The sequence below is a fragment of the Adiantum capillus-veneris genome, chromosome 6, assembly GCF_014529385.1.
Source record: "Adiantum capillus-veneris isolate H3 chromosome 6, ASM1452938v2, whole genome shotgun sequence".
Classification (NCBI taxonomy): domain Eukaryota; kingdom Viridiplantae; phylum Streptophyta; class Polypodiopsida; order Polypodiales; family Pteridaceae; genus Adiantum; species Adiantum capillus-veneris.
The window spans coordinates 168,993,125-169,013,051 of record NC_140936.1 but is presented as its reverse complement, the minus strand read 5'-3'; positions in this window follow the sequence as shown (position 1 = coordinate 169,013,051).

Here is a 19,927-nt window from a genome sequence, read left to right as displayed (position 1 = left end):
GAATGGGTGTAGACATGATTGAGTGAATGTTGTCTACTTCTAGGATCTATTCCGCTCTTTTTATCTAAGTGGTTTTACACACTGTGGATTCATCTTTGTTATCTCCCAAGTAAGAGGGTAGTGTTTTCAAAGTCAATGGTTTAGACATTCTTGAAGCTTTAGAGCCACAATCCCCATACAAGGATTGTACATCCATGTCCATATCAGGAGGTAGATTGTCTAACCAAACTTCCTCTATAGGAGTTGACTTTAGAGTTAGGCTCCCATCATTAATGTCTCTAACTTTTTCCCATAAGTGTCTTGGCCAGTCTTCTTCTACAAATGGAATTCCGTCTAAGGCATCTTCGCTGTCAGGCACTATGAGTTATGGTTCTTTAGTTTCAAGGTGGGGTTCTACCACCACTTCGGATTTTTCTTTATATGTTTCTTCCTCAAGCTTCTCAGGTTTTGCCATACTCTCGAGCTTGGGTTTTTGTTTTTCCAACATCTCTTGAGTACTGCTTACCAAATTTTGATAAGCTTCAAGCTTAGGTGCTTGCATGTCTGGAGAAGGATAGTTTTTCCATTTGTTTTCCATATTTTGGCCTACTTTAAGTCGCGCTTGGTAAGCTTTCAAAGGTTGTGTTAATTGGCTCAAAAATTTTGTCTACCAAAATTGCTTCTCCAGATTTCACGGTGGTTTCCTTGATTTTGCTGCTTGTTTCTTTCACTTTTTCCTGGAATAGTTTCTTTGCTTTCTCCTCGATTTAAGCCCTTTGTTTCTGTTTTCTCAGCTCATACCTTTTGCTTCTGCTTCTTTTGGTCTTTTGAGAGGAAATTTTAGTATTCTTCAAATCATCAGAGGAGTTATGTTTCTTTTTCTTAGCATGGGCTTTAGTGATTACCTTGATTGGAACAATGGGTTTCACTCTCGGATGAGCTACTAGGTATCACTTGGACTACGTTCACTAGTGTTTTACCCTTGTTTAAAGGATTTTTTGGACAATCTTCAGGGAAGTGTCCTCCCTTTTTGCAACATTGTATGTAATAAGATTCAACTTGCTTGAGGTTCTTGTCACGCTTTGGACATTCATTTTTCCAATGAGCATCTTCACCACAGTTATGACAGTTTCCAGCTCTTGGCTTAATCATGGGTCTTACCATCGGAGGTCTAACACCTTGATTAGCTACATAGTACATCGCTGCAAGCTCTGGTGTAATATAAGTCACAGGTTCTTCCATTGGAGGTGGATGTGAATTATACCAATCTTCTTCTACCATTACTGTAGATGGACTAGGCTTAGCATAGGGTGTAACAGGCAGTAGTGCTTGTTCATTTATGACTCCCTCTGAATGCATGTACTTTATAGGTACTGCATTATGTCAAGGATATGGAGGTTGTTGACCCAACATAGGTTGAGGTCTTTCCGTACCCATTGGTGGTCTTTGAGCTGAAGCCATATTAAGATGATATTTGTACATGGGTTGTCCTTGTGGCCTCACAAGCACGTATAGAACATTCCCATCATACTTATATCGGTAATAGCACTCATTAGTCTCATGGTTGGTCATTTATCCTCAATTGCACACCATTTCTGCGGCCTAATTGGTTGTCCCTGTTGAGGTATCCCTTGCCCTGGTGCCCTCATAGGTGCTTTTTGCATGTTATTCATCATCTCATTCATCCTTTTGAGCATGTCTTCTATGGATGAAAGCGATGTTGCAGCAGCCGTTCCCACTTGTGCTGGTTTGATGGATGTTGTTTTGTCGCTTTGGTTATCCTTAGGGACATCTTCTTCATTAAAAATATCATAATTGTTTTCTAAGTCAATAGCATCTGACACACACTCTTCTAGGGTCATATGCTTCTTGCTATACAATATAGCATGAAGTTCTTTGTTTAGCAGTCCCTCTAGAGACAATGATACTAGTATTTCTTCTGCAGGTATCTCTAGTTCCGGCCATCTTGCAATGTATTGCTTCATTCTAGTTGCACAATCCCTAAGAGACTCACCTTGTTTTTGTTTAAAGCTATAGGTTTGAGCTACCGTATTGTGTTTGATCCTTGTTTTGGAACAAGCAGCTACAAATCCTTGAGCTAGTGTATTTAAGTCCACGATTGACCTTGGTGGAATGTTTTGGAACCATGTCAATTCTTTTCTTTCTAATGTCATTCTAGATCCCTCGAAATGAGTATGGAAATCAAATATGCGTTCTGCTCTTAGCACTTGTTTAAAGCTTTCTAAATGGTCATATGAATCCCAAGATCCACTGTATTTTTTGACCCATTTTTGAAAATCACCTGGTCTGACACGTCTATTTGGTTCAACTCCCAGTCTCCTGATAGTTGGTCCTGTTCCGAGTCCTTCAAACCAGTTTGTTGGAAATAGTGACTCATGTAGCCTTGGACTACTTTAGTGTCACCCGGTTTTCTTCGTGATGAGGTAGTTTTTGGTTTCTTAACATTGCTCTCAAAAGATCTCTTGTGGAGTTCATCTCTTGAAATAGTTTCTGGTCCTTGGCCCAATATCCAATCCCTTATGGAGTACCCTCGGTATTTGGTTTGTTCCACCTCCTCAGGAGTCATCATGTAAGGTCTCCAAACCCGCCGACACCCAAAAGCGGGATGGAACCGTTGACAGGTCTCTAGGCCTACTAAAGTCGAAGTCCTTAACAAGAAAAATTCCAGGGAATTCCCCCTTACCATTGGCAATGGTTTAGGTTTATAGCCCTAGAAGAGACCTAGTCCTGTCTCGCAATGGAAACGGGACCCAAAACAACATTTCCGGCCCTAAATCTTCATCCTTTAGATTAAAGTCTCCTTAACCAACACTTTTTTCCCTCTAACATATGTGAGGGCACAGCTGTTGGTGGATTCCTCATCCAAGTGAAGTTTCTACACGTTTTAGTGCGCGGGAATGGATAGTTACCTGACTAATCAGGTCCACCCGTTCATGATTGACAACCTGAGTCAATCCCCACTTACCACCCGCACTCACACATGATTTTTTTTTAAAATTTTTTTATTACATTGTTTTAACATTTAAAATAATGGTTTCTTTTAATGTTCCATCACAGTAATTCCTTGAAGACAGCATTGAAAGCATTCTTTCAGAAAACAGACATCTTTATACTTAAGACAAGGTACTGTCATTTTAAGTATCACTGACCAGTACTAACTTGTCTCAAGACCACCTATACAAGGGTGAAAAACGACACCCATTCCTTATTTATATAACCGGGGTGGAAAAAATCTTCACCCAAAGTCCGGGCGCCCATACGCCAAAAACCAGTTGCCCATACAACCGGGCGGTTCCTCTAGGATAAACTTAAAAGTACTATCCATAAACATAAACAAGCACGGGGTAAAAACTCCACACGTGCAGAGGTAACCGACTCCTCCATGATGGTATCTCCATCATTACTCATTACCTGGAGTAAAAATATTTCCAAGGAATCAGAGGTGTCTTGAGACAAGTTGTCTTAAGAATGGTCAAACATTTCTTTCCTATTTCAACCAGTAATAACCCAATCATTCCTTTCCTAATTACACTCATTGATCGTGGGTTTCGTGGAAGTTACCTTCCTTTTTCAGCCAGTGTTTTCCTTCTTAAACCTTCGTATGCAATGCTTAACTTAAATTGAATCCTAAAAGCTTATTAGTAGCATAATTGAAAACCACCTGGGACTGGTCGTCCATCTGCTGAGGGTCAGGTGCCTGTAAACTCTCCTCTGTGGGCCTATGGCTAGGCCTTGCTTCATGGTCGTTATTGGCTTTGTTGCGTTTGTTACTAGTATCTTCATCTTCCGTCAATGGGTTTCCCTTGGTTCTCTTGGGGGCCATCTCGGCGGCCTTATAAAAAGACTTAATTCATTAGAGGATTTATTGAATAACATTTATTTTTCCTTGTTTATCCAAAAATAAGGGTTTTGGACCTTGTTTAATTCTCTGGTGCTTAGATAATTTTATTTCTTCAGTTTTCTTATCCATTATATACAAATTGGTTACTTTTGACCAAAATATGTACCTAAACTATTTATCTAAGGTTAGGATAATTATAATAGATTTTCCAAGGTCTATTCCTTCTCTGATATTGATATCAAAGGTTTTCTATTTACTTTACTATATTTCCCTTTTTTATTTTTCCCAAAATTGGAGTAATTTTACTGGAATATATCATTAAACTAATTTCCTAAAGGTAGCATAATTATCACAGGTTCCTTGAGGTCTAATAAACCTTTGACAAAGTTCTCCATTCGATTGCATTCAATTTACTAATTTCCCCTATTTAAACAGCTCAAAAAGCAGAGTAATTCTGCATAATTAATTAGCTAGATTCATTATCTGAGTTTTTCCTACTTATCACGGGTTCCTTAGCACCCAATTAACCACTGATAAATATATTATAGCAATTGAAATCAATTTACTAATTTCCCCTATTTAAATAGCTCAAAAAACAGAGTAAATCTGCATAATTAATTAGCTAGATTCATTATCTGAGTTTTTCCTAATTATCACGGGTTTCTTAGCACCCAATTAACCACTGATAAATATATTATAGCAATTGAAATCAATTTACTTATTTCCCCTATTTAAATAGCTCAAAAAACAGAGTAATTCTGCATAATTAATTAGCTAGATTCATTATCTGAGTTTTTCCTAATTATCACGGGTTTCTTAGCACCCAATTAACCACTGATAAATATATTATAGAAATTGAAATCAATTTACTAATTTCCCCTATTTAAATAGCTCAAAAAACAGAGTAATTCTGCATAATTAATTAGCTAGATTCATTATATGTGTTTTTTCTAATTATAACGGGTTCCTTAGCACTCAATTAACCACTGATAAATATATTATAGCAATTGAATTCAATTTACTAATTTCCCCTATTTAAACAGCTCAAAAAGCAGAGTAATTCTGCATAATTAATTAGCTAGATTCATTATCTGAGTTTTTTCTACTTATCACGGGTTCCTTAGCACCCAATTAACCACTGATAAATATATTATAGCAATTGAAATCAATTTACTAATTTCCCCTATTTAAATAGCTCAAAAAACAGAGTAATTCTGCATAATTAATTAGCTAGATTCATTATCTGAGTTTTTCCTAATTATCACGGGTTCCTTAGCACCCAATTAACCATTGATAAATATATTATAGCAATTGAAATCAATTTACTCATTTCCCCTATTTAAATAGCTCAAAAAACAGAGTAATTCTGCATAATTAATTAGGAAAATTACTCAGAAAATTATAGGATAATTTTCCTAGCTTAATGACTGTCTAATGCAACTCTGATAATTACCTCATTTTAATCTAAGCTTAATTAATATATTTATCATTAATTCCTGGTTAATTTCGCTAATTTCACCCATAATATGATAGGATAATTAATTAGCTTAATATTACTAAGCTTAATTACAATAATTAGCAGAGATTAACTAATTTAAAGAGGTTTAAGGAGCATACATAGGCCTAATCTTTGATTTATTAACAATTTATCTTAATCTAACCTTGCTAATTAAGAAGGATTAGGTTAATTACCGTTAGGGTTAATCAATTAGAGATTAAACTCTAATGATTTCTGCGTAGTGTTCTCTCTAGATGAGAGAGAGAGTAGCAAGGCTCCGAGTCTGACAAGATATGAAGAGAATGGTCCTATTTATAGGTTTTTCTGAGCATCTGGCAGCTTTTGGCAGCTTCACACTAGTCCAAGCAGCCCCCCAGCTTAAAAATGGCGCATTTTTCAGCCATCACTGCTTCTGGCCAATTTCCACAGCTTCCATACTCACCCCATACCTTCCAGAATTTGCCTGTTTGATTTTTTGCAGATTTTCCATGATGAAATTTGGAATTTCCTATTTAACTCTAGAACCTTAGTGTAAAGAAGTCTTTTGCTAATGATTAAAATGAAACCATTCAATTTTTGTTATTAATTAAATTTTCATGGTAATTTTCCAGGTCCCGTAACTGTTCCTGTTTTTATCGGAATCAGATTCTGAAAATTTCTAGACATAGTAAAGCTCTGCTTATAAATCCAAAAATACCAAAATAATTAGTGTTTGGAGTCCTGCAATAGCATTTTCCATTAAGTTTTTCAAGCTTAATACAATTTTGAAGGTTTCGGAAACTGGAAACCTTACACATCATAACAAAGTTATTGTTATAAAAATCCCTAAACATATAGGTTGGTAAATCGTTGATCCCTTGTCTTTTTGAAGATACACATGATTTTCATGGATGTTAACTGTCCTGATTTGGCACGATATGTCCATAGAAGATCTTTGACATTTCTATCCTCCTAACAAATAGACTCCAATCCTAGGATTATCCGTACTAAGCTGTTTCAAAGGATTCAAATCAACTTGATCATATCCCTTGAATTCTAAAGTCGGCGGTCCTTCTTTTGCCGCCATCTCTAGAATTATTGTATTTACCTCTAACCCCCATTTGTCTATCACGTCAGGGTTTTCAACTTGTAAATACTGAGTTTTGTTTCTATCCATGTACATTTTTCCTTGTTTGTTTGCCCTGATTTCCTCTTCAAACTCTGTGCCATGGTCATCAATGTGAATAGCATACTCTTCATTAGGATCCTGGTAAACCTGAGCTCCATGGCAATTAGTCCTATAAAAAGAGAGTATATGCTTTTATCGCACTGTCGTTCCGGTTTTTGAATGAGTCAAATAGGAAGACATTTCAGATAACTCTGAAAAAGTGTCTGATACTTCTTCAAAGATAGTGAGTGTCCAAGTGCTCTCCTTGATTCACACTCTCTTTGGTGGATACTCTACTAGCGTTCTCTCCAAATATGCCTTGATTTGCTAGTATACGATTAGATCTAAGGTTCATACAGACTCGTGAAGCCCTGGATAGAGTACTTACGGTCGAATTGACTTGTTGTCAACTTCTTCCACTTGACTGGATTGCAAATTCTGTCAAGATTTGAATCCCTTGTTTGCAACCTGATTCCTATATCAGTTTTAATCAAGTTAGCTATTCTTTCACAAAGACTGTACAATTTTTGCTAACTATTCTGATTGGTCTATGTATATCACTCCAATTTGAGCTAAGTGAGTCAGCAGTTGAGACTTTCAGATTCTACTTTTGCAAAAAGCCAAAGGACTAATTTGCAACTTGGAAACTGAGTGAATATGTACTAATTTGGATCCGATTGAACCCAAAATTGCCCGGTGGCCTTGTATTATGTTGGTCTAACACTGTACAAGTTCAAAAGTCACAAAGTTTGTCTCTGTGTATCAGTGGTAAATAATCGCGATTATTTACTTTTCTCAGTCTTTTGCACTTTTTGGCTTGATTTGCCAAGTATGCAACTTGTTAAGGTCTCTGGACAAGTTTCACTGAGTTTGAACAAAGTTTATCCAAGTCATTAACTGCTTCGTGTCCACATACTCAGTTTTGAAGTATCTAGCTTAAGTCTCACGTTTATGATCCAAATTTCACCAAAATTGATTTGTGTGGTCTACTTGATATGCTTGACCTTTTGGTATACTCAAATGTGTAAGGATATCCAATTTTGTAGGAGATTAAATAATCGCGATTATTTACTCCTGCTATTTTTTGCAAGTTTTTGTCACAATCTTGACACAGATCTGTTAAGCATCTCATCTTAAGCTCCCTAGCCAAGTTTCATCAAGTTTGGATAATTTTTGTTCAAATGGTCAACAGTTTTGTGTTTGCAAAATGACTCCACAATTTTCAATCCAATGATCCAAATCTTACCAAATTTGATTTGTGGGCTTAATATAAACATGCTAAAACTAGTGGTATGCTGACTTGGTCAAAAAAGTTGAAATATGGGACAAAAGTAAATAATCGTAATTATTTACTTCTGGAAAATTTGCATCTTTTTGATCAACTGAGCATGTACATTTTTTTATCACATGAGCATAAGCCTATAAGTCAAGTTTCACTTGGTTTGAACAAAATTTTCCTAATTTACACTCAAGTTCTCGAAAGTCAATACAGAATTCAGTTTTTACCAAGTTTTTGGTCAGTTTGGTGATCCAAATTCTATGGGCCTTTACAAAAGTTGTTTGTACGCATGCATAGAGTTTCTCATATCAACCTTGGTCAAGCAATTATTTACTTTAGGCCTAAAATGAACACTTTTTTGAACTTTTTCCTTGGACAGTCTTTTCATGAGCTATTTTAAGCCTCTGAGCCAAGTCAAAACTTAATTTGGCCTAAAATGTCAAGAAAAAGTAAATAATCTGAGTTTTTGCAAACTCTTGAAATTTTTACCTCAATGCATCCTTGAGCTTACCCACTGCTACATACAACTTTTAAAGCATGCTCTCTAGCTGGATTGAGTGGTTGACAATCTTCTTATGCTATTTCTAGACGTAGACCTAAAATTCTATAACTTCACATAAACACTCACAATTGATTCTTTTGCAGAGAGCAATGTTCTGAAATCCACCTCGGATTCTACTTACCCTACTCCTAGATTCTACTGCAATAAGGTTGTGGAAAGTGTCCACAAACACTCGTTTTTCTTGTTTTTCATGGTTTTCTGAGCCTTGATCTTAAGACTTGTCTCGTCTATCAACATTCTCAAAATCCTAATCTGATCCTACAATCACAATCTTAAACGTACATAGCAAGTACAACCTACTTCCAAGCTACCTCTACATAGCAAAAGATGACAATCTTAAGCTATGAGATTTTAAAAAGAAAGTTTTGACTCTGGTGATCCTAGAGGAAGTTAAAGGATAACTTCTTAAGACGCTCGTGTTTTTCCCTAGTCTAGGTCTCTTCGATCTCCAGCAGCAGCACCAAATGTGGGATGGGTGTCTAAGCTCACTCCTATCTTATTGCAGACACATCGAGAACCACGAATATAGTTGTCAATCCATGGGACGAAGCCGACTTGACTACTGCATAGAGGCTACAAGAGGTTGTCAATCTCTTGGAAAACAACAAACAACTCGCATCTAAATCAAGCTACACTCAAGTGACAGAAATCACTAAAAGCTTATCACTCATTGGCAAACAAATCACATCCGTTACAACATCAAATGATATCCAAACGTAACGAAACTTCTAGGACATGTTTATAAGATCTAAGTGCACATGCTTATGGTCTCAAATCTCACTTCAGGTCAAGTGAAAAAATCATGATTATTAACAGCAGTGAGTTTTTGACCTAGTCGTTTTCAATCCAGAATGCATCTAAATGCTTAGCAATGATACCCCAATACCCCGCTTATACTTAGTTTTTGATTTTAAAGGTTACATTCCTACTTATGATGAAATTAGACCGTGGGTTGGCAATGCCAAAAGCTATGAAATATCGTGAAATGATTACGTCAATGCATAGAGCTCTTACCTACGGTTGCAACGCAACAGACGCGACTACAATGTGACAACCGGGGAGGGAGTAGGAAGTGCAGAAGGAGAGAAGTGAGCGCCATTAGCTCACGTTGTGTTTCTATTGTCCAAAACTTCTAAAAAACTTACAAAAATTGGCTTTTATACCTTAGCCAAGGTTTTTGGTGGTCAAAACTAATAATCTAGGAGCTCTAACTAAAGACATGTTGATACAATCTGGAAGCTTGTAGCCTCGGCTCATCAATTACAAAGTTTATGTGGAAAGTAGGAGTTACAATCTTTCCGATTCATCAAAATAATAAATGTTTTTACAATGAAAGCTCCAAAAAATGATATCCGAGTTAGCTTGCTGGTAACACTTGTTACAATACAATTTTTGTGTTCCTTGTGGCCTAGGTGATGCAATGAAGACGGAAATCTTCATGCATCACAAGTATAACATAAACTTTGAGGAAAACATTAACTATCCCAAGCCTCAGTCCCAAGACCTCAAACACCTTCGAAGGTGGAGAGAGCTAGCAAGGAATGAGGGTAGGGAAGAGGAAGAAGAAACATTTCATAGGAGAAAGAACTAGTTCCTCACTTATCATCACTCTTGTTGCTAGAATACATAATAGCATAGTAATGAAGATGGAGAAGATGGCAAGCTTAAGCCTTGAAGCATGGATCTTGGTTGGATTTGGCATTCCATAACCAAGAGTGTTGGTGTAGGCTCAACCTCTACTTGCTTGGAGAAGGAGAGGGAGATCTTGCACTTTGCACTTCACACAATGAGAGTGTGTGTGGGAGAGTATACCCCCTAAGCAGGCCCCCTAGTTGCTTTGGTCGACCCCCCCTTGTAGCTCATTCTTGAAGATCATTGGACCCCTCCAAGCCTAGCCAATCACAAGCAAGAGTCATACCAAGCAACAAGGGTAGCCTTGGGACAAGCGTCCCCCTTTCCCCTTTGAGAGAGAGGGCTTGATAAATGTAAAAAAAAATAATTAAATCTTCTAAATTATCATTGGACCCCTTGGATGGCCAACCAATAGGCTTCAGGCACACCATGAGGGCAACGTAGCTAGGGGCTTCACATGTGTCCTACTTGCCCCTTGGGCAAGGGGTGCCCTTTGGGAGAGAAAGTGGTCAAGCAACCACCCCCCCTTGTTGCGTGGATCGCCCCCTCCTTACAGGGATTCACTTTGAATTTTGTGCCACCTCAAGCCCCTCAACCTTGGGCCTAGTTATAACCACAAGCTTGGCCCTTAAGCCCCTCAAGCTTGGGCTAGGTCCTCAACTTAAGTATAGCCAAGCATGACAAGCACCTCAAGCATCTCAGTCATCAAGCACCTCAAGCATCTTAGTCATCAGGCATGTCAAGCACCTTAAGCTTGGGCCGGGTTCCCACCTCAAGCACAACCCTAGCTTACCTAAGGTCAAAGGACTTTTACAGTAACTATTGGAGTTCTTCAATGAAGCTACCCCTAAGGTCTTTATGCTCCATTGGTTAGCCTTGCTCTTTGATAGACCATCTCTCATTTGGGCCCCTTTACCGTTGGCCCCATGTTGGAATAGATCTATAAGCACATGTCTATATCTTAACCCTTGGTCTGATATATTCTCCCACATTAAATGATCAGTTTAATATGAGAAAATCATTTGGGTTGGTTAGATATTAGATTTTATGACATTACCTCTGTCTTGAAATCATAGTTGTCCTCGACTATGAGGTAGAAGAGATAAAGCCTTAATCATTAGTCAATCTTACTTAGTGGGTAGAGGATCCCTTTTTACCCTACAACATCTTTCCAAGATGGATGACTAATCTGTCTGGTGCTTGGGAGACGTAGCTGCCGCAAGCATGCCTACTCCTTAGTCCATTTCATTCTCCCAAAGTAGAGTGAGAAATTCTACTTGGTTTTTGAGAGACGTCATCATCACAAACATGATTCTAAGCATGCATACTATTTAAATTTGTGCACAATTAAAAAGAGAACTAGTCTTATCAGACAAAAACATGGGTTATTCAAAAGAAATTTGTACATTTGCTTACTCTAATGTAGCATTGTAAGCATTGACAAGGTTCACACTATTCTTAAGCTTTATTCCTTGCATCCATCTAGCATCTTCAAAAGGATAATCTTACCATGTCGTAGTACCATGTAGGATAAACTTACCATGTTGTAGTACCTTGTCTTCATGCCAAAGGATAGCTTTGGGTTGTAGCACCTCTTCTTGGTCTTTAACTTTGGGAGAGTCTTCAATAATTGGTTCGCTTGGTGGCTCTTCTTTGTAGGGCTTGAGTAGGCTCACATGAAAGCATTGTGTATGAGACAATGGTTTGGCAACTTGAGTTGGTAAGCCGTTTCATTAATAGATTTCAAGATTTGGAAAGGACAATAGTATCTTTTTGCTAGCTTAGCATAATACTTTTGATGGCCCGTAGGATTTTTGCCCATCGTTTGCCTCAATCGAGCCTTAGGAAACTTAAGTAAGACCCAATCATTTTATTTGAATGTTAAGGCCCTTTTGTGCTTGTCAGCAACAACTTTTTGCCTTTGTTGAGAGATGGATATAGCCTCCTTAATATCTTGAAAAGATTACTCATCGGCAACGAAGACCTTTCCATGTACTTTGAGTAGCAAGGGACTTTTAGGTCTTCCCTCAATGATCTCAAAATGTGCTTTTCTCGTAGAGGTATGTATAGTATTATTGTAGGCATACTCTACAAGAGGTAAGTAATTTTCCCATTGTGAGCGTTGATCTACTTTGGTAACATAAGCCTTGAGTAGATCAAGTATCGTAAGATTGGCTATCTCACTTTAGCCATCCGTTTGTGGGTGATAGGCTAAAGAGAAATTCAATCTTGTTCCTAGATTTTCAAAGAGACCTTTCCAAAAATTACTGGTCATTCTAGGATCTCTATCTGACACAATGGATGTTGGTAATCCACGGTGTTTGAAAATCTATGATATGAAGAGGGTTGCCATGTGGTGTACCTTAATAGTCTTTTTGACAAGAATAAAGTGTGCTTGCTTGCTAAACCTGTCGACTATTGTCCATATTCCCGTATTCCATGGATAGACTTGGGCAATCCAAAGATGAAATCCATGGATATACTCTCCCATGGTGAATTTGGGATAGGCAGGACTGGAGTAATCCAAGTTGCTTCCCTTTATAATACTTGGTCTTTTGGCATCCTACGCATTTTGAAACATACTCTTGTATGTCCACTTTCATGGTAGGCGAATAGAAATACGTCTCTACTCCTCAAAGAGTAGGTTGAATACCTCTATGCCCCACATAGGGAGGGTCACACATAACTTTCTCACGAAGGGAATGGGTAACACATAGCCTATTGCCATGGAGAAGATAACCATCCTACAAGGTGAACGGTTTCTCTTTCTTTCCCAAAGAAAGGGCTGACATTATGTCTCTAAAGTTAGGATTAGTAGTATACTCATCTATCATAGAGGATAGATCATTGTGAGTAGCTATAGACACCGCATTAACTTTTGGTCGTCGTGAAAGTTCATCGGCCACTTGATTACGAGCAATGTGAGCAATATGGAAATTAAATTGCGAAAGAAAATTTGCCCACCTCATTTGTTTGTTGGAAAGCTTGGTTTGCTTCATGAAATACTTGAGACTTTGGTGGTCGGTTCATAGAATAAATGGATTCCTCAATAAATAGTGCTTCCATGTGTCTTGGGCATGTAGAACAATTAAAAGATCTTTCTCATAAATGCCCAAGACTCGTTCATCGGTATTGAGCCTTTGACTCTCATATGCTAAGACGTGCCCTTCTTCAAGCAAGACTGCTCCAAGGCATTCACCACAAGCATCACATTGGACCTCAAATGGGTTTGAGAGATCCGGAAGCATGAGGACTGGTTGGGAGGTAAGCTTCTCCTTGAGCTTATCAAAAGCATTTTTCTCCTTAGCAGTCCATACATACTTAACGTTCTTCTTAGTTAAGTCATATAGTGGTCCTACTATTTGAGAGAATTTTGCTATGAAGCGTCTATAATATGCACACATACCAATAAAACTTCTTAGCTCATGTAGATTCCTTGGATTCGGCCATGCTTTTTTTACCTCTAACTTTGATGGATCCATACAGTACCATCTTTAGAGATAATATGACCTAGGTATTGAATCACTTGAAGGAAAAATTCACTTTTCTTTTGGTTGAAAAAAAGCTTGTTCTCCCTCAATGTTTGAAAAATCACTTGGAGATGTTGCTTATGTTCCTCCAAAGACTTGGAGTAGATTGATATCATCAAAGAAAACTCTAGTGAATTTGTGGTAAGGTCTAAAATTTTTCTCCATTAGACTATTGAACTTAGCTGGTGCATTAGTCAAGCCAAAAGGCATGAATATATATTCATAAAGATCAAATGTTGTGCGAAATGCGGCCTTTAGGATACCTTCAATACCTAGCCACTTTTAACGTCAATCCTACTGAAGTAGGTAGAGCCTTGTAGCTTATCAAAAACAGATCTTCTACCCAAGGCACGGGAAATCTATTTTTGATAGTGATATGGTTTAGTGCTCGATAGTCCACACACATACGGTATGTACCATCTTTCTTTTGCACTAAATGGAGTGGAGAGCAAAAGGGAGCGGAACTAGGCCTCACCATCCCCTTTTCTACCAATTCCTGTACTTGCCTCATGATCTCCTCTTGTTGAGCTTGTGAGACTCAATAAGGAGGCTTGTTAGGCGGTGAGCTTCCTAGAAGGAGCTCAATACGATGGTCATCATCCCCTCGTTTTGGAGGTAAGTCCATAGGGATATCATCGATGAACACATCATGGGATCCTTTTAGAAAATTAGACAAGCATAACTCTTCTTGATTCCTATCATTTACACTTGATGAAACATTAAGAACTTTTAGAGACTCTTTGACAAAAATCATGTACGCAAAAACTGAGCTCTTCATTGATTTATCAAAAGCAGAAGGATTTACAAGTGGAAATAGTGCGACCACACTCACTAGCATCTATATACATGTTCTTTCCCTTGTAGGTGAAGTAGATTCTCCTTTCAGGGAACTTCATATTGGCATCCATGCGATCAAACCATGGTGCCCCTAGGATAGCATCCTCATGTTGGAGAGGAGAGATGAAAAAGTCCTCTTTGTTGACATAGCTTTGGTAATGAAGCCTCAACTTCCCAATCAAGGGAGTAATAGAGGCTTGTTGTCCCTTGAAAGCTCTGTCAGCTTACAATATCTCAACATGTACTACTACTTGGCAATGAACTCCCAAATGCTAGAGGATAACTACAGACCACGTTGTCACGTGGGAGGTCTGAGAGAATACCTTGTTATGAGAGTTAAAAGGATATTTAGAGAATTAGCTTTGAAACACCCATAATATTATAATGAAATCATAAAAATCAAATTTTGATGAACAAAAGAAGCGTAGATTGAGTTTTGGTTCACATGTTTACTAAGTTTTCTCTCTCTTCTGGTCTTGTTTTAGATGGATCTTCTTAATTGTCTACATGAACTCCCAAGTAACTTATTCAAAGAGTCTTTTTCAATTATGCGGTTGGATTCAGTCTCCATTGGGGAATTAAAGCGGTTCGATTTTCAAAGGGGACTAGAGACTACCTTGTACCGAACACTTACGTAGCATGGGAGTTATATGTTAAAGCTCAGTCTGAACATCGAACACAAGTTCCTGATAGGTTTATGAACAACCCACAACTTTGGGTAAAGAAAAAGATCCAAGAAGGCGATGCTAAAGTGCAAGGATATGTTCTTTACCTTAACCTATGTTCTCTTTTTGGACATACCGAGTCGTGAACTCATACTTAGTAAGAAGTCCCTTATGCTAAACCAAAGATACGGCTTTTGTGAGAAGGCCATAATCAAAGTATAGAAGAAGTCAAATGGCAGAAACCAATTCTATTATGTACCCCATGATTGGTTTAATAGAGTCTATGGACCTATTCTCAAATACAACCTCACAATGTTACTGTTACCTTTGATGGCTATGCGAAACCAAGGTGCATTAGTGAATTTTCCCAAGCACAACCAATGGCAGTGAACTTGAGTAGAAATTTCTACAGAGGTGATGTAAATGAGTGGCATGCTCATGTAAACTGCTTTAATGAATTACCACCCACGGATGTATCACGAGGAGAGGAATGGTACGAAAAGGAAGACGTGCATTTCAATGCACAAGTTGAAGTGCTAAACTTTGATACTCGAGATATGAACAAATATAGGGGTAGGACCTTGGTTGTAGGAACCAAAAATTGGTTCATAGGACCCTTTCATATTTATGTATCTCCCTAGAAACACTATGTATCTTTTTGGTCTTTTGCGGTTATACAAACTTGATTTTGATATAACACATTGTTTTGAGGATATAATATTTGAGTTTGAATCTTGGTTTTATCATTCTAACTAACTCAAGTGATCGGGTGTGTGTGTAGATGTCTGACATCTTACCTCGAGGGATATGGGCGGATATACTCTCCCGCCTTATGGTGGAAGAGAATTTCCAAACTGAAGTGAAAGTGCAAAGGCTTGTCACTACCACGCATAACGGGGAAGAGAAGAAAAGATTGATGTCTATGAATTTCATTGTACCTAATTCCTTCCGATCTTGGTATCATTATGCTGCAAGGAACCCCGAGTTTAGACCACCCAAGCATAAACCCTCGCCTGTTGGGAGTATCGAGTGGATACAATCTAAGTTGGGAACGGAGATTGTAGTCACTAATCAAATATTGTACATAAATGCTTATGAACTTACCCTAAGACGGCCGACAAAGGAAACATGGATGGCCATAAACATACTTCCTTTAGCAATGGCTACAGGATGCTTTGACATTGTTATGTTTAATGTATGGGGCCGGCAATGTAAAAACAACAACTGACATTCCTTTAGCCGGGTACCTTGGAAATTGTTCTTTGACTTGTTTGGAAAGTCACTAATCTACAATCCTTGCAATGTAAAAATTTTATACAATGCCTACACCATACCTCAGTGCCTTGAAGATTGTGCAAATATACACAGCTTAGTTGGATGGGACACACTGGATGTGTTTCCAAAAGAATCTGCTTTCTTCAATGATTACTTTGGGTACAAGAAGGCAATTGTTCACACCAAAATGGGGATACTCGTAACAAACAAACCTCCTACTCAAGAATGGTATGACTCACACGCCAACAAAGAGATATTCCAGCCAAAGATCACAAAGGATTATTAGAACCACCCATCCAATGTACTCAAGGAATGGGACAACTATCATCCATTAGTGGAAGGATGTCACAATTGATATTACCGAGTGTATTATGTCAGAGCCATTAGGATTTAGGAACTTTCACTTTGTAGACTTTTTGGAAACCCAAAGTTTTGTGATATAAAAATTGGATTAATTTATTATTCTTTCTCCTATTTCTCTCTCATCTTATCTTCAACTGTCTATTCTATTGGATTTAAGGACTTCGAGCGGATTAGAATATTTTACTAAGTGTGACCTTGGTTGATATGGTGCAGTAAGTTACCATGCCTCCTAGAGGAAATGCCGCTGCTACTAACACAAATGCGCATATTGTTCCTCGACACACCATCATCGATAGAGACATCAATGCCATGCTTCGCAAGTCTAAACCTTGAAATTTCAGTGAGGAAGGCAAAGATATAGGCAAAGTTCTTGAAGATTGGATTGAGCGCATGGATGACTACTTTGATTTGGCCAATTTGTCTTAGTAGTAAACAAAGCTATAATCACTAAGTTCAAACTAGAGAAAATAGTCAAGTTTTGGTGGAGAGGCCATTGCACAACAAACAATGTTGATCCTAATGCTGCAACTTGGGATTATCTTAAGACCTAGCTCAAGAAGAACGATCAGAACAAAGTTTATCATTCAGACCGTATGAATGAGTTTCATGACTGTACTCAAGGAACTAGAGATTTGAAATTATACTATAATATTTCTTAACCCTTGTTAAGTATGCTCCAATAGGGATAACTCAAGAGGTCAAGGTAGCTCGATTCGTGTCGGGGTTACATAATCCTATGAAGACTAGAATCTAGAGTCTTGTCTTACCAATTTTGCAGACGTCCTTGATACATGCAAACTCATTGAAATAGAGTTATCTACTACCGGAAAGAGAAAACCAGAACCTCTATTCCTGTTTGTGAAATCAAAAGGCCTCATCCCGAGGAGGAACCAAGATCTGGAAATCCACAACAAAGAAGAGAGAACTTAGTACGTATGAAAGTCAGACAGGATCATTTGTTCTACACTTGTCTTGATCCTGGTCATCAATCCAAGGATTGTCCATTTAACAATTCAAGCTTCACAGGTTTGGTAGACAATTATGAACATAGAAACTTCAATCCAAATCGGAACTTTAGAAATTTTAGACCCAAACCATTGGCAATTTAGAGGAACTTCAATCAGCAAAACTTTAACCAAAATCAGAGACAACCTCAAAACTAAGGGGATTTTAGACCAAGTAATCCACCTTTTGTTTGAAATGGACCGCCTGTCAATAATAACAACAACGGGAATGTAATCGTCAACCTTGTCCAGGAGGAGGAGGAAATCAAAGACCTCAAGGAAGACCTCAAGTTAACAGAGCTCAAGGGACTAGAGGTGAAGGAAATCAGGGAAACGCGTATGTTCATGCTACAATTGAACATCAGGGAGTGAATGAACAATTTTCAATAATACAAACCCCAGCAAAGTATCAAGGTAACCATTTACCTTATTGATTGATTCAGGGAGTACACATTCTTTCATTACTCCTAAGTGCATCAGAAACCTCATTTTGCCTGAACACCCTGATACAAACCTTACAATAGAATTAGCTACGGGTAGGAAGGTTAAATCTTCTACTTCAGCGGGTAACTTGAATTTTGTTTTGGATGATCATAATACTTCTGCAAACTTCAGAGTCTTACCCATAGAAATCTACGATGGAATTCTAGGAATGGATTGGCTTAAAACCAATGATGCCCACATACATTGTAAAGACGCTTCATTGACTTTCAAAAATGATCAAAACTCTAGGTTTACAATTACCGGGAAACGGGGGAAGCCTAAGTTTAGACTAGTGAACTTTACCAAAATTATGAAGAGTCATAGGAAAAATGAGAGGATTTACGTGCATCCTTTTTGCATGTCCAAGTCCCTAATAAAATAAATAGGTAGCTGGAGGGAACCTACATACATAGTAAAGCTTAACCCTAAGGAGAAGAAGATAGATTCACCTGAACCCAAATGGATAACAAAATTTGATGATGTATTTTTTGAATAACTTTCACAGTTACCACCAAAGCGGGATGTTGATCATGCAATAGAGCTTACTCAAAGAACTCAACCAGTTGCTCATAGACCTTACAAAATGTCAGTTCATGAATCTGCGGAATTCAAGGAGCAATTAACTCAACTTCTTGAACAAGGCTTCATTCGACCCAGTGTTTCTTCATAGAGTACTCCTGTTCTCTTTAATCAAAAGAAAGATGGTACTCTACGTCTTTGTATTGATTATCGTGGATTGAACCAGGTAACAGTCAAGAATAAGTATGCAATACCAAGAATTGATGAACTACTTGATCGATTACATAGAGCTTCTATCTTCACAAATATTGATCTTAAGTCAGGCTATTACCAAATCCGAATCAAGGAGGAGGACATACCAAAGATAGGATTTAATACTCGTTTTGGACTGACTTACTAATGCTCCTGCAACTTTTAATCGTCTCATGACCGACGTGTTTCAAGAGCATCTTGATGATTTTGTTCTTGTCTTCTTTGATGACATCCTGATTTACTCAAGAAACAAAGAAGAACATGAACAACATGTGCGGCGAGTACTTGAACTTCTCCGTCAAAATCAACTTTATGCCAAACGTAGCAAATGCGCCTTCTTCATTGACAAGGCATAATATTTCGAATTTATTGTATCTAAGAATGGCGTTTCTACTGATCCAAGTAAGATCGAAGCTATTATAGCTTGGCCTACACCAAAATTAGTACGAGAATTACGTGGCTTTCTTAATTTGACAGGATGGTATCGTACAGTTATTGAAGGTTATGCAAAGATTGCATCTTCATTTACTATTACACTTAAGAAGGCTAAAGTGTTTACTTGGAATGAACGTGCTCAAGCTAGTTTTGAGAAACTCAAAGAAGCTTTGGTAAATGCTCCAATACTATAGCTTCTAGTCTTCTCAAAGACTTCTGTCTCAAGAAGGAAAACCACTAGCTTATGAGTCTCATAGGTTACGTATACATGAGTTAAATTATCCTACACATGACTTGGAATTATTGGCCGTTGTGCATGCTCTTAAAGTATGGCGACGTTATCTTCTTGGAAGGAGATTTGAACTACATACTGACCATAAAAGCCTTAAGTGGATCTACACCCAACCTGACCTTAATATGAGGCAACGAAGATGGATGGAGTTGCTATCCGAATATGATTTTGGAATTGAATATAAACCTGGGAAGGAAAATCTTGTGGACGATGCCTTGAGCAGAAAGAGTACTGTAGCGGCTGTCACAATTTCTACTACTTCTTTAATTGACCTTATTCGAGAAGGTATGACTCAGGACCCACATTACATAAA